The sequence below is a fragment of the Equus quagga genome, chromosome 14 (assembly GCF_021613505.1).
Source record: "Equus quagga isolate Etosha38 chromosome 14, UCLA_HA_Equagga_1.0, whole genome shotgun sequence".
Lineage (NCBI taxonomy): Eukaryota > Metazoa > Chordata > Mammalia > Perissodactyla > Equidae > Equus > Equus quagga.
Genome location: NC_060280.1, coordinates 70968462 through 70985392, shown reverse-complemented (window position 1 = coordinate 70985392; position 16931 = coordinate 70968462). Strand labels below are relative to the sequence as shown.

Sequence of the window (16931 nt, the reverse complement as noted above, 5' to 3'; positions counted from 1 at the left end):
TGTTTTTGAGCTCTACAAATGTATTTGTGTTTAAAAAGCAGTATCAGAAAAGAAACACCAGATTTACCACCTGCATGTATATTGCAGTTGGAACTTTCTCAGCAGGACCAACATCATGTTCATCTGGGAAAGTGCCATTTGAGCCAAACATCATTTCTGCATAGCACTTGAGGCTTTTTCTCTAAAAGACACTTGGGAGAAGCTCGAACTCATTCCACTTTCTGGCTTGGTTAAAAGTTCAGATTACAAGAACTTGACTGAAACTAAGAACAATAGTGAAGATGTAGACAAATAGTTTTAGCTATGTTGTGGGTCTTCTCAGGAAGACTGGTATACTGAAGCATCTCTCAGATTCTCAGGTTCCTGCCTCTGCTAATCTGGGGGTCAGTGCTTCAGGGGACCAAGAAGGTCCTTTTGCCTCCTCCACAGCTTCTTCATGGCCATGATCACTTCTTTGTTTCTCAGAGTATAGAATGCAGGATTCAGCATAGGAGTGACCATTGTGTACAGCACAGACACCAGCTTATCCATGGGGAATGTCTGAAATGGCCTTGCATAGATGTAGATGCAAGGCACAAAGATTAAGGTCACCACAGCAATATGAGAGGCACAAGTGGACAGGCCTTGCTGCTGCCCTCCTGAGAATGGCTTTGGAGCATGACTAGCAGTGCTATGTAGGATCCTAGGAGCGCCAGAAAACACATCAGGGCCAGAAAACACAATCAGGCCATTGTTAGACACCATCAGAAGCTCTAAGACAGAAGTATCTGTGCAAGCCAATTTGATCAGCTGGGGCACATCACAGTGAAAGTTGTCCAGCTTGTCAGGCCCACAGAATGGCGGCTGGATAATCAGTCTAACCTGTACAATGGAGTGGATGAAGCTCCCCACCCAGGAGGCTGCCATGAGAAGCCCACAAACTGTCTGATTCATAATAAGCGTGTAGCGCAGGGGCTGGGAAATGGCGACATAGCGATCATATGCCATGACAGTCAGCAGAAAGACCTTGATGCCTCCAATGAAGTGGAAGAAGAAGAGCTGAGTCAGGCAGCCACCAAAGGAAATGATGGGGTTGCCTGCGAGCAAGTCAACCAACATCCTAGGTGCTGTGATGGAAGAGTAGCAAAAGTCCAATAAGGAAAGATTTCCTAAGAGAAAGTACATGGTTGTGTGCAGGCGTGGATCAGAGGTCACTATGGCCACAATAAGGAGATTTCCAGTTGTGGTCATAAGATACATAACAGAGAAGACAATGAAGAAGAGGAACCGAAGTTCCCATACCTGAGAGAGCCCCAGGAGGACAAAACCTGTCACCTGGGAATAATTTGCTGGATTCACCTGCTTGATATGGCCTGGCAAGAGAACCTGCTAGGGAAAATGGACATATTCATCACAGGATCCACAAGCTTCTCTGAAATAATTGCCTCTGTGTCTCTGGGGAATTCTCCCCTATTTCATTTACTATAAGAAGAATGTTTTAAGTGGTTCTATAGGACACCAAGCATTTGATCATCATATATTGATGTAATCAAACACCAGGAGCATAAAACTCAGGATAGCACTGACACTATTTACGGTTTATGAAAATCAAAAATAATCACTCGCAAAAACTGAAAAGTGGTATGTAGAGGAAATATTGCTAATTCAATTCTCCCAGTAACTAGTTGCATAAACAGGAACAATCTTCTGAAATTCTCTAATCCTCACTTCCCTCATCTATGACACAGATTAGCCAAAATGTCCGCAAAATTTACTGTGTTTAATATTTTCCAGCTTTATGTGGCTTTTATTTAGAAAATCTGATAGATTCCCACATGCCAGGTATTTAGACATAGTTTCCAGGAAGTGACAGATTTCTCATTTACAACCCCAAACAACAAAAGGGGCAAGTTTCCCCTCACTCCCTGGAAAAATATTCACCTACTTCAGAGAGATAGATCTACTTTGCATATAAATTTTCAGCCCTAGGAAGATGCTAAAGTCATGGGCAAGGGAAGCAAATAGAAAACGTTGTTCCTGCACTTTAGAAGGGTAGTAAAGAACTACTGTTTCTGTAAAGTTAGATGAGAAAATATATGGAAGAAAAATTTCCTGTCCATGGCTCTGGGAAGCCCAGAGAAACTACAGTCTCCAGGGAAATATAAGGAAGGGCAACTAGAATATCAAACCACCCTGAAGAGTTTGATCATCAGTCTTAATTTCAGGGACATTATCCAAAGAATAACTTCTCATTCATATGAGAAGCAGCAAGAGGATGCCATAGATATTAATCGAAGTTTAAAAATTACTATCTAGGGCCCAACCCAGTGATGTAGTTGTTGTTTGCATGCTTCACTTCAGCAGCCCAGGGTTCGCAGGTTCAGATCTCAGGCATGGACCTACATACTGTTCATCAAGCCATGCCATGGTGGCATCTCACATACAAAATAGAGGAAGATTGGCAAAAGATGTTAGCCCAGGGACAATCTTCCTCACCAAAAAAAAAAAAAAATCACTACCTAAATGCAAAGCTGCCTCAACATTTGAAAACCTTAAAAATAAAAGGGATATTTCCATGTATTTATTTTAAAAGACATTGAAAAAGCTGGCTACTTATAAGATCCCTAGAATGAATCTCTTCATCTCCCCTAATAGAAATGTAAAGTATCATCCCAAATTTAACTTAATTTTATGTATGACTTTTCAATTATTTTTTCTTTCCTTTGTTCTTTCTTCATTCAATAAGCATTTAAGAAGCACTTTCCATTTACTAGGCACTATGCTAAACACTAAGGATTTTAACAGAATAAGACACAAATGAATTAATGCAACTCCAATGTGTCATGCTCTGCAGAGGACCTGCACCTTCTGACACCTGCCCACCTCTCCAGGTTCATTATTTCATACACAGACCTCTCACACATACACTATGATCTGCACACCAAACCACTTTAAGTTTCTTGAACTTGCCATGCTTGACACATGCTTCCTTGATTTTCTTTGTTAACATCTATGTATTTATTTTGTTTTAATTTTAATGAAATATTTCAAATACACAAAGTTGTATATCAGTTTTAGCTTCAACAAAGGAAGAGCTTCGAATTTGATACACCTATCCTTAAAACAAGAACAAACTGAAAGTCATTGACTTCTTGGATCCATCAGGGAACTGAGTTCACAGGGAGAAACACCACCTCAAAACCTGGAGAGACAAGTGAAGCAGAGAGGATCATAGTGGAGAGCTGCTTACCAGGAGCAGAAGCCTCTGGAATCACAAAGTGGGAGGAGAACTTAAATGGCAATTTTAGTGAATTGCTGAAACCTGAGAGCGGGACACGCCTGAGGGCTTCAGTCTTAGGGAGGCCCCACACTTTAGTGTGTTTACTCCCCAAGAACCCTACTAGTTTCTCATAGTGGAGAGTCAAAAAACACACTCTCCTGGCACTAGCAGGGGGAGGGCAGGAGTAACAATTGTGAAATTGGCCCATACAATTCTCCAAAAAAGATACCCATTCTCCAGGATAAAATACATTACTAGGGTCATATCCCACCTTGGTAAAGGGCATTTCTCCCACTCCAGTCCCCTATAGCCCTGGTGGATCACTTAAAGGGGTGAGTATAGGGACACAGACCCACTAAAAGACTGAGATTTAGTCACAAAGTTGTAGAATGCTTCCCCTTCCTCGTGAATCTTACCTCCACCTCAACGGGGTTCCAGTATGGTAATAATGAATTATAGCTAAACGGCAGCCAGACACAGACTCTCTAAGAACAAATACTAAAGGAAGCCTAAAGTCAACGGGGGAAACAATAGAATAATTTGAAGCCTCTGACACCCACAGCTACAGCAAATATCAAATACAGTGCTACTACTGACCAGTTAAAATAAATTCTTACCCTATAGTTTCTTTACCTCAGTTCCTATTACCTGGTATGTCATGTCTAGTTTCAACGAAAAATTACAAGGCATGCTAAAAGGTGAGCAAAAACACAGTCTGAAGAGAAAAACTAAGCAACAGAACCAGATACCAGACTCATATATCACACAGATATTGGAGCTATCAAGCAAGAAATTTAAAATAGCTATGATTAATATGTTAAGGGCTCTAATGGAAAAAGTAGACAACCTGCAAGAACAGATTGGTAATGTAAGGAGAGAAATGGAAATTCTATAAAAGAGTCTAAATGAAACACTAGAAATCCAAAACACTGAAACAGAAATCAAGAATGTCTTTGAGCGGCCAGCCTTGTGGCCTAGTGGTTAAGTTCAGTATGCTCCACTTCGGTGCCCAGGTTCCAAGCATAGACCTTCACCACTTGTTGGCGGCCATGCTGTGGCAGCAACCTACATACAAAATAGAGGAAGATTAGCAACAGATGTTAGCTCAGGTTGAATCTTCCACAGGAAAAAACAAAAACCTGGGGTCAGCAAACTATGGCCCACTTTGTGTTTGGGGCTGACCCCATGGGCAAGTGGTTAAGGTCACATGCTCCACTTCAGCGGCCCAGAGTTTCGTCGCTTTGGATCCTGGCAGTGGACATGGCATCACTCATCAGGCCATATTGAGGCAGCATCCCACATGCCACAACTAGAAGGACCCACAACTAAAACATCCAACTATGTAGTGGAGGGATTTGAGGAGAAAAAGCAACAACAAAAAAAAGAAGATTGGAACAGTTGTTAGCTCAGGTGTCAATCTTAAAAAAAAAAAAAAAAAGAATGTCTTTGATAGGCTCATCAGTAGGGTGGACACAGCCAAGGAAAGAATAAGTGAGCTTGAAAGTAAGCTTTCAATAGAATGTTCCCAAACTGAAATGTGGAGAGTACAATTGGAAAAGAGAAATAGAATAGAGCATCCAAGAACATTGGAATAATTTTAAAAGGTCCAACATATACACAATTGGAATATCAGAAGGAATAATAGAATAGACTAAAAGAAATATCCAAAGTAATAATGGCTTAGAATTTTCCAAAAATAATGATAGACATGAAACCACAGATCCAGGAAGGTCAAAGCACACAAAACAGGATAAACACCCAAAAAAGCCGTACCTAGGTACATCATATCCAATAGTAGAAAACCAAAACCAAAGAGAAAAATCTCGAAAGAAGCCAGAGGAAAATATTTCTCAACTCTAGAGGAACAAAGATGAGAATTACCGTGCAGGTCTTATCAGAATCCAGGCAAGCAAGAACAAAGTGGATGATATATTTAAAGTGTTGAAAGAAAGAAAAATCACCAACCTAGAATTCTAAACCCAGCAAAATTATTCTTTAAAAGTTAAAGAGAAATAAAGACTTTCTCTCACAAATAGCAACTGAAAGAATTCATTACTAGCAGACCTTCCCTGCAAGAAATACTAGAAGAAGCTCTGTGAGGATAAAGAAAATGATATAGATTAGAAATTTGGAAAGATTAAAATATGGAAGAGTATGGGAGAAAGAATAAATGAAGATTAAATAACTTTTAAAATTTTTCTTATTCCTAATTGATCAATAACTGTTTAAGAAAAATAGCAATACATTGGGTTATAGATAAGTAAATGAATGAGTTATGGATAAGTAAAATGAATGATGGCAACGTCATAAGGGATGGGAATCCAGTCATAATGTGGAGCCACCATAATGTGGACAAAGTGCCACAAACAACGTGGCTTAAAAAACAAAAGTTTTTCTCACTGTTCTAGAGGGTAAACGTTCAAGATCAAGGTGTTGGCAGGGTTGGCTCCTTCAGAGCGCTGTAAAGGAGAATCTGTTCCTTGCCTCTCACCTAGCTTCTGGTGGTTTGCTGACAATCTTTGGCAATCCTTGGCAAGTAGCAGCATCACCTAGATCTCTGCCTTCATCTTCACATGGCATTCTCTGCATGTGTGCCAGTCTTCAAATTTTCCCTTCTACAAGGACACCAGTCATACTGCATTAAAGTTCACCCCAAGGACCTCATTTTAACTTGATTACTTTTGTAAATACTCTAAAATTATGATCAGACTATGAGGCATTAGGAGTTAGAACTTCAACGTATGAATTGGGGGGGGACAAAATTCAATCCATATGAGGAGAAAAGAATTGGGAATACTCTGTTATAGGGTACCTACAGGTGAAGTGGCATAGTGTTATTTGAAGGTGGACTTAGATTTGTTAAAAATGTATGTTGGAAACCCTAGAGTAACTGAGAAAATCTTTTAAAAAGCAGTATAAATTCCTCAAATTGATCTACAGTTTCACACAATCCCCATCAAAATTCCACCAGGCTTCCTTGCAGAAATTGAGAGTTGATTCTAAAATTCATGTGGAAATTCAAGATACTCAGAATAGCTAAAACAATCATCAAATAGAAGGACAAAGTAGGAGGACTTACACATTTTGATTTCAAAATTTACTACAAAGCTACAGGAATCAAGACTGAGTGGTACTGTCAAAAGATAGACCTATAGATCATTAGAATGCAATTGAAAGTTTAGAAATCAACCCTCACAGGAATGGTCAATTGATTTTCAACAAAAGTGCAAGACAATTCAAAGGGAAAGAATATTCTTTTGGAAAACACAACTGGATATCCACGTGCAAGACAATGAAGAACCTTACCTTACACAATACATACACATACAAAAAAAAAAACCTCAAAATGGATCAAAGACCTAAATGTAAAACCTAGAAGAGTAAAATTTTAGAAGAAAACTCAGGCATAAATTTTCATGAACTTGCATTAGGTAGTGGCATCTTAGATATAGCACCAACAGCATAAGCAACAAAAGAAAAAACATGCAAATTGAATGTCATAAAAATTAAAAACTTTTCTGTTTCAAAACCTACCATCAAAAAAGTGAAAAGACAACCCATGTAATGGAAGAAAATATTTACAAATTATTTATGTGACGAGGGACTTGTATCTAAGATATACAACAAACATGTACAACTCAACAATAAAAAGACAAATAACCCAATTAAAAAATGAATATTAGAGGGGCCTGACCAGTGGCATAGCAGTTAAGTTCTCCCACTTCACTTCCGAAGCCCAGGGGTTTGCTGGTTGGGATCCCAGGCACAGACCTATGCACCACTTATCAAGCCATGCTGTGGCAGGCATCCCGCATATAAAATAGAGGAAGATGGGCACAGATGTTAGCTCAGGGCTAATCTCCTCAAAATAATAACAATAATAATAATAATAAGAGTATTAGAGGGTCAAAGATAGCAGCACCGGAAGATCCTGAACTTAACCTCCTTCCATGAACACACCAAAAATACAGCTACATAAGGATCATTTCCCTCTGAAAAGATCTGAAAACTAGATGCTAAATGAACTGCTCCTCTACAGCAAAGGATGAAAGGACCACACTGAGATGGTTAAGAAAGGCAGTGACAGGGTCTCACCAAAAACCTTACTCCCCTGGCACAGGGACCCACAAAGAGAGGGATCTCACCATCCTAGAGCTTCTCACCGAGGAGCGAGGTATTAGTGCTTCACACCAGGTACCCTATCCCTTGGGATCTGCACTGAAAGAAAAGCCCCCAAAACGTCTGGCTCAGAATACCAACAGGGCTGACATCCAAGTAACCCAAAGTGCTATAGGAAACAGATTCTACTTTTAAGGGGCTCATGCGCGGTCTCATTTGCCCTGGGATCCAGTGCAAAAGCAGCAGTTTGAAAAGTGCCTACACCATATGCGAAGAAGGTTCAGTTGTTAATCTAAAATCATCTATTGGAGGGACAGGGGACGGTTGAAACTCTCCAGAGACAGAGGCGCTGGCAGATGCCATTATTACACGGTCCACCTAACCTGCTACCACAACACACAGCACCCTTCAGCCCTTGCTAAGACAGGAAAGGGGGAGCGGTTGAGGCACTATCCCACTGTCTAGCTGAAATTAACACAGAAAGGCAAAAAACCTAGAATAGCCAACACAATACTCAAGAAAAACAAAGTTGGGTGACTCATTCAATACTTACTATAAAATTACCATAATCACGGCAGCATGATATTAGAGAAAAATAGAAACATAAAGCAATGGAATATAATAAATATTCCAGGGGGGATAAAAACAAAGATAGACAACTGATATTTGACAAAGAAGCAAAGGAAATTCAATGGAGAAAAAAATTGTCTTTTTAACAAATGGTGCTGGAACAATTGGATGTCCATATGCAAAAAGAAATTGCACACTGATTTTATACCTTTCATAAAAATTAACTCAAAATGAAACATAGACCTAAATGTAAAATACAAGCTATAAAATTTCTAGAAAAAGAAAATGTATGGGACTTTGGGTTTGGTGATGAGTTTTTAAATGCAGCACTAAAAGCATAATCCATGAAAAATAATGGATGTTTCACTTTCTTAAAATTAACAAATTCTACTCTGCAAAAGACATTGTGAAGAAAATCAAAAGGCAAACTACAGCTGTGCTAAAATACTTGCAAAACACATGTCTAATAAAAGATTTGTATCCAAAATACACAAAGAATTCTTAAAACTCAACAAGAAAGCGAACAATCCAATTAAATGAATAAGAGATCTGAACAGATATCTCACCAAAGGAGGTATACAGGTGGCAAATAAGCATATTAGAAGATGTTATACATCATTTGTCATTAGGAAATTACAAAGTAAAACTACAAAGATATCACTACACACCAATTAGAATGAGTAAAGTTAAAAAACCAAAAAGCTGACAATATCAATTGCTGGTTATGATGCAGAGTAACAGGAACTATGATTCACTGCTGCTGGGAATGCAAAATAACACAGTCACTTTGGAAGACCGTTTGGCATTTTCTTCCAAAGCTAAACATTGTCTTGACATACAATTCAAGTCACACTCCCAGGTGTTTATCCAACTGATTAGAAAACATATGCCCACACAAAAACTTTCATGTGAGTGTCTAGAGCAGCTATATTCATGATCACCAAAATATGGAAGCAAAGGAGATCTCCTTCATATGGTGATGAGATAAACAAACTATAGTACATCCATATGATGGAAGACTATTCAGTGATAAAATGACTTGAGCTATCAAGTCACAAAATGACACGAATGAATCTGAAGTGCATACTGCTAAGTGTAAAAAAGCGAGTTTGAAAAAACTAAGTAGTGTATGATTCCAACTATATGATATTCTGGAAAAGGCAAAATTATACAGATGTTTACATAAAATACTCAGTGGTTATTATGTGTTTACTGAGAAAGAGTCTTGAATAGACTAAACACAGGGGGCTTTTTAGGGCTGTAAAACTACTGTTTGATACCGTAATGGTGGATACAGGACACTGTGCATTTGCTGAAACTCATGGACTTTTGCATTACAGCGTGAACCTTAATGTATGCAAATATTTTAAAAAATTATTTAGGAGGTCATGGGATTCCAAGATGAAATGCAGAATGTAACAAAACAACCTAATTGTATTACGAATGTAGGAAACAACCTCACTGCAGAGGGCAAAGGAAAAGGTGCTGACCTGAGTAATTACGGAAATTAGTGCAGTCTATAAGACTAAAAGCAAACAACTATATGAAGGCACTGTACTCTAGGTGATAAAGTAGTTTCACAGAGGTATAGGATAATGCTACTGGTACCACATTACGTATATACTAGAAGTGAACTATTACCTAAGTGAATGGCAGATGGTGAGAACCAGGTTTCTCACTGTTGGAGGGTAAGTTTACAGATAAACAAGGGGAAAAGGCTAGAATGATTCATGCTGTAATGGACTTGAGTTGGAGACATTAGTATGACCTCACATTTATCTCAATAAAGATACAGATGGTTACATAAAGAAATATTTATAGAAGTGTATACACATGGGTAAGTATACACTCATATATTTTCTTGCTCTGTCAGCTGAAAGTGCCTAGAAGCAATGATACTCCAGTAGCAAAAAGCACACCTAGCAGTCAGATCTTGGTTTCAAATACATTCTCCAACAAAAGGAACCAGAGTTCCTTTGAGAAATAGCTGATTCCAGGACTGGGGTAGGAATATGAAAGATGAGCCTGGAGCATCTTGTAGTAACAGAAAGTAAGGAAGTGCTCAAAAAAAATTGATGAGGTATGTCAAAAAGACACAGGAGCCAACTGAACAAGTTCCCAATGGCCAAACTGAAACAATTTGTGCAACACAATAAAGTAGAGTTGGATTATAACCCAAAGCACAAAATAAACATACATGATATAAATAAATGACTGAAAAATAAATAATGGAGGAAAATAGATACATCTCTCTTGAAGAAGAATACCAAATAATTTAGGTAAATACTCTATCCTTAAGGAAGTGAAGCAAACTCCCACTCAGTATAAACTGCACATACGGGGTTTCTACCAAAGTATGGAAAGTGGGGAAGTTTCAAGTGAAGAAATCTGAAAAACAGTAGCTCAGCCAGGTGATTACAGTAACATCAACTGTGAGGTCATGTTGACAGTATGTATCCTTGATGTATGTGACAATTATGTGACAGAATATCGTGACAAAGTAGGATTTATCTCAGAGAAGCAAGGATAGTTTAACATTAAAAATGCAGACAATGTAAATTACCATATGAATAGAATAAAAGAGAAAATTGTATGATCATTTCAATTGGTATGGAAAAGCATTTGGCAAAATTCCGCATCCACTCATAATAATTAAGAATAGAAAGGCATATTCTCAATCTAATGAGAGGTACCTGTGCACAATCTACTATAGCCTACCTTACACTTAACAGTGAAATATTAAATACTTTCCCTGAGGTCAAGGACAAAGAATTGATAGCCATTCTTATCCATATAAAGGAAATAAAAGATATAAAGATTGGAAGGAAAAAAGTCAAACAACACAACTGTTCATGGAGAAAATTATAAGGAATAAAAAACACTATTAGAACTAATAAATTTAGCAAGGCCATAGAATACATGGTCAATATAAAAAATGCATTTGAATGTTGAGAAAACATTTGGAAAATGAAATTTAAATTTTTTCACTTAACAATATTCAAGAATGAATTTAACAAAAGACTTGAAAACCCACTACAATGAAAACTACAAAATATTGCTGGAAAAAATTAAAGGATACCTAAATAAATGGAAAGGTGATATAGGTTTTTTAAGGTTAGACTTATTAATAAATAATAATGATGGTTACCAAGTATTGAACTTATATATTGTGCCAGGCACTTACTAAGAGCTTTACATATATTAACTCACTTATTCTTCATGATAACTCATGAGATAGACACTCTTTTTATGCAAATTTTATGGATAACAAAAATGAGACATAGAGAATCAGAGCAACTTGGCTTAGAATCTGGCCCAGCAGACATAAATCTGGAGCTATTTTAGTCACTCTACCCTGGGGCAGTGTTTCCAAAGGCAAGGCACAAGAATCACTAGTGGATCTTTTAAATGCTACATACAAATTATTTTTTTGAGTATCTACTTATATTCTTGTATATTTGGAAATATTAGCTAGTATATTAAACTTGTGAGTTTAAGGATATTATTACTTAAAACAAATCTAAAGTAGATAGTCCTGTAGTAGCCTACTAAAAGCAGTCCACAGGAATTACATGTGAGGCACCTGGGCTTGTTCAGGTTTGTTTTACCATGACTGTCCAGAAGTATGGAAGGTACACATGACAGATCTGAGATCTTTGTAGCCTTAAGTGATCAAGAGAGGCCTTAAATTACTTAAAGTGTGTTTCCCCCTTGAATTTTCACAGAAGAAACTGAAGACTCAAGGGAAAGAAGATTTCTATTTACTGATATCTTGGGGGGTCACGAAAGGCTGGATCATCATCCTATAATTCAGAAGTGAAGCTCATCAGGAGAGAACTCCATCCATGATCACAGAGCTTCCAATCAGCTTTTCATTGTCTCATTTAAAAATGTGAGCAGAGAGCCAAGGATCACCACTTGGGAAAACCTCCAATAAAAGAGAGCAAAACAAACAAACTGAAAAAGAAAATTAGAAGGAAACAAAGATCATGCCGGGAGCAAAGGAAACTTCAAAAAGTGTATAATATCCTCAGAGAGAGACAATAAGAAATAACTAAAAATCAAGAATAGAATGTTAAACAAAACACCAATCAGCTAACAACAAAGGACCCAAACACTAAAATTGATAGCCAAAATTAAAAATTTTACTTGGAAGTTTGAAAAATAAAGTAAAGAAAATATCCCAGAAACTTGTGGAAAATAATGAAAGGAAAGATATGAGAGAAAACATACAAAAATCACAGAATCAATTTAGGAAGCCCAATACCTGATTAATGGGAGTTCCAGAAAATAGTTGAGAAGAGAGAAAATTGGGATAAAGAAATTATTTTTACAGGGTAAAATGAAAAACTGAACTAAAAATCTTCAGATTAAAAGGGTCCTCTAAATATTTAGTATAACAAATGGAGAAAGACCCACTAAGTCATATCTTCATAAAAGTTTGAAATACTTGGGTTGAAGTAAAGATTCTTAAGATTTCCAGAGGCTAAAAAATACCAAAAAACAGTAATAAGAATCAGAAAGCTTTGAACTTCTTAACAGCAACACTGGATGCTAGGTCAATGGAGAAATATCTTCAATATTCCAATAGAAAATGACTTTTATCCTGAAATTCTAAAATTGGTCAGAATATTATTCAAAAGGAAGGGTGGGAAAAGTACATTTCAGATACAGATGTGCATTGCTCAATGAGGGGACTACGTTCTAAGAAATGCATCATTGGGCAATTTCATCATTGTGTGACCATCATAAAGTGTACTTACACAAACCTAGATGGTATAACCTACTATACACTTAGGCTATATGTACTAATCTTATGGGCCTACCATTGTATATGCAGTCCATCATTGACCTAAGTGTCCTTATGTGGTGCACGACTGAACTCAAGGTCTCAGAAAAGTTTTTAAGAACCTACTGATGGATATGTTCCAGTAAGTGGAGTAAGTAAGCCAAGAAAGAGGAAAACAGCATACAAGAAAGTGACTCCAACTGAAGAGCATCAGCTGTGTAGGCCTTGATGACCCAGAAGTGCACCTGAGTGTTGCTCAAAAATTTTCACCAAATAGAGGAGTCCAGTATATTTTCAAATGTAGCACAAATGACTCATCAGAAACCTAGGCTTGTCCTTGTAAAAGGTGGTACCTCATCAGAAAATTTAGACTTCTCAGTATCCTCAAAGTTCCAAACTGGCAAGTAAAACCAGATGTATGTTTGATTGTGTAAGTGCATCTGACCACCAAAGTCTCCTAGACTGTATCAATGATGGTCAAAGAAAACTAATTGTTAGAAACAAGAGAATGAAGAAAGGAATATAATTACAAACTCAACTAACATAGGCGTATTTAAGGAGTAGAAGAAGGGGCAGAGAATCTACCAAAAGCACTTTCTCTTAAGAAACCATAGTCTGAAGGTCCTCACTCAGACTGCAATCTTCCCTGCTACATTCTCTGGATCAGAGTAGGGAGAGCAGGCAGAATGACTACCAATGGTTAACATCAGTTCCAGTAAAGTAACCCAAAGGCCAGCTTCACTCTTAGGAGAGAATGTTGTCTCTCCCTCATGCTAAGTAGTGGAATACATGGCTAGTAATGAATTATAAAACTTATCCTTGAAAATATGGTCTTTACCACATTGCCACACCTTTGCTAAGTTATAGAAACCACCTGTGTTATACTGACTGAGACATTTTTCTCAGGTTACTTGCCTTTAAAACACATTACATAATATACAGAGCATGATGAGTCTGTCAAAGGTCAATGTTCAAAAGACTACTTTCACCTATAAAATTGCCAGCAATTCTTTAAACAGTAGAAGTTAACATGTTGTTTCCTGACAGTCTATCACGCTGAAATTTCAGCTGGGAAGTAGGTTTCTTAAGCACTTGAACATCTTCTAATCTCAAGGGGCACTGGAATACTACACCACAGTTGACTCTACCATGAACAATAAATCAAGACTTTAAAATTCTGTATCAGTTCAAGGAATTTTCCCATGTCATCTAAATTGTCACATTTATTGACATAAAGTTGCACATAACACACTTTCATTATTCTTTTAATGTCTGCAGCATTTTGTTTGTTGAGCCAGAAATGTTAAGGAAAAATGAGTTGGTCCATCTGTTAGGGCTAATATTTCTCTTGACTGACAAAGAGAGTGAGCTGATTTGGAGAGACAAGTTTCTCATAACTTATATATTCATCCATTTAAATAAAAATAGTAAATCAAAATGGAATAATTAATTAATTAATTAGTGAAAATGCTAGAAAAATATAAACCAGGGCAATTCTCTGAGAAGAAACAATTGTGATAATATTAATGACAGATGGAATAAGATTAATAGCATATATTTTATCAATAGATATTGAAAAAAGTGCCATGTGACAAGAAGATCTAACAGTCTTGGAGATTTATACACCTAGCAATTTAGTTGCAAAACGCATAAAGAAAAACAGATTAAAATTACAAGAAAAAATAAATGGTAAATACAGATGTTGGATACTACCAAATCATGTAAACAAAAAATATGTAAAGCTATAGAGAATTTGAATGACACAGTTAACCAGCTTAAACTAATAAGTATATAAAACGGTGTTGTCTCAAAAACAGAAAGTGATATTCTTTTCAAATAGACATGGTTTTTTTCTAAAAATTGCCCATGTATAATATCACAGAGAAAAATTCTACAAATTCTAAATGGAAGAATTTATGCTATATTATTAGAAATTAGCAGTGAGTAAGTAGGCAAAACCAACCATCCACTAAGAAATTTAAAAATATCTTTTAACTAACTCTTTGGTTTAAGAATTCAAATGTAAACTTTAAACATATTTAGAAAATAATAGTGAGAGTACTATATATCAAAAATTTTCAGGCAGTCAGCAAAGCAGTAAGAAGAAAACTATAATCATAATTTTCTATATTTGAAAATAAAAAGGAAAATATATGAATTAAGAATCCAACAAAAGACACTATAACAAGGAAAAATATGGAGAGTCAAAAGAGCAAAACCCCTCTCCCACTTCAGCACCACCCCAAAAGAAAACTATGGGCATAATCATCAAAACAAAAAGCTCTTTCTTTCAATAAAATAATAATCTAAATACAAAGATATGGCAAGTCTGTGGACCAGTCTGGCGGCGCAACGGTTAAGTTCGCACGTTCCACTTCCACGGCCGGGGGATCCCCGGTTCAGATCCCAGGTGCAGACATGACACAGCTTGGCAAGCCATGCTGTGGTAGGCATCCCACACCTAAAGTAGAGGAAGATGGGCACAGATGTTAGCTCAGGGCCAGTCTTCCACAGCAAAAAGAGGAGGATTGGCAGCAGATGTTAGCTCAGGGCTAATCTTCTAAAAAAGAAAAACATATGGCAAGTTTGAACAAAACCAGAAAGGAAACACACATACAAGGAGGGGCAATGACTCAGGTAAAGCATCCCTGTAGGATAAATTATCTGCTCTCCTTCTAACTTGGAGCTTTTTTTGCATCACCATACCACAGCGTACAATTCAAAGATTAAATTTGCAATTATTTGTCTCCAAAATTCTCTTTTTGTATCTTTCTTTTGCATCCTAATTTATAACTATGCTAAATTACTATATAGATCAAAGGTTTAAGTGTATAAAGTAAATCAATAAAACAGTTCCCTGAGAAAGTAAGAGTTCAGCCAACCACCTCAAACTTGCTCTTTAATCCGACTTTATTGTTCTCTACTATTGCTTTTGGGAAATTATTCTTGTTAAAGATTTTAAAGGTCACTTATGTATTTGATAATATTTTATGCATATTAATGAGGTAAGTTATTAGAACATATCCCTGAAAGATAAGAAAATTTTACTGAGTGCTTGTTATGTATTGATTTTCAGAAAATTTCTTCCAATTTAGGTATGTGAGATGTCCAGTCTCACCACACTCTAGCCACCAGTAGGTATCATCAATCTTTACATCATTTTTCAATTGAATTTTCTAAAAATCTAATTTTAATATGCATTTCTATTATTGAGGATAAATAATTATTTTGTCTTTTAAAAATTCTTTCATGACTTTCGTATTGATAGGGGTGTCTCTGTTCTTTGCCCAGATTTTGCATTATTTGTTTTGTAGTCCTTGTTTATCTTCTTTGTGAGTTATTTATTAAGAATAGAAGCTCTATTTACATATAAATAAGCACATATTTACATGCACATATGCATGTGTATGTATATGTAAATAGGTATATATTTTTTAAAATATATTTATGTATCAGGCCAGCCTGGTGGCATAGTGGTTAGTTCACGCACTCCACTTCAGTGGCCCAGGGTTCACAGGTTTGGATCCTGGGCACAGACCTAGCACCATTTGTCAGGTCACACTGTGGCAGCATTCCACATAAAATAGAGGAAGATTGGCACAGATGTTTGCTCAGGGCCAATCTTCCTCACCAAAAAAAACATATATATATATATTTGTGTTGATATGTGTATTTATAATTTCTATAAACTGTTATGTTCTTAACTCTTTAGTGGTCAAGACACTTTTTTTGTCTTTTGAATACTATTCTATGATTTCTTAGTTTGCTTTGTATGTTTAGAAAGTCTTCCTGCGTTCCAATATTCATCCTACAGTACCTAGGTTTTATTCTTGTTTGTGTCCTTTTATTTATTTTCTGTTTAAATCTACAAAGCGTCTGGAAGTTTCTCAGGTGAAGAGCTAACATTTTGCTAAGGAGCTAAATTTTCAAACTCTGTTTATTGTGTAACTTACCCTTTGACATTGGTTTGTATTATTTCTATAATATATTATTTTCCTATATATATCAAGATTCGTTTCAAGAATATTGATTTCATTCCATTAAAAATTATGTTGGTTCTCTTACGAGTATGACCTAGCTTTACTTGTTTTTTTAAATAATACGTTCATATATATTTCACCTCTTTGAAATTAGCCATAAACTCAGAAAAATATTAGATAATGGTGATAGAAAACATCTTTCTCTTCTTTCTCA

General features: G+C 36.5%; 1 non-coding gene and 1 pseudogene across 1 annotated transcript; both read right to left on the bottom strand.

Annotated features, from left to right (window-relative positions):
- Positions 1 to 384: 384 nt before the first annotated feature.
- Positions 385 to 3919, bottom strand: LOC124225584 (olfactory receptor 4D5-like; annotated as a pseudogene).
- Positions 3920 to 13361: 9442 nt separating this feature from the next.
- Positions 13362 to 13572, bottom strand: LOC124225922 (small nucleolar RNA U3). Its single transcript, XR_006885138.1, has one exon. It is a non-coding gene; the product is annotated as a small nucleolar RNA U3 (small nucleolar RNA).
- Between the last annotated feature and the right edge of the window lie 3359 nt (positions 13573 to 16931).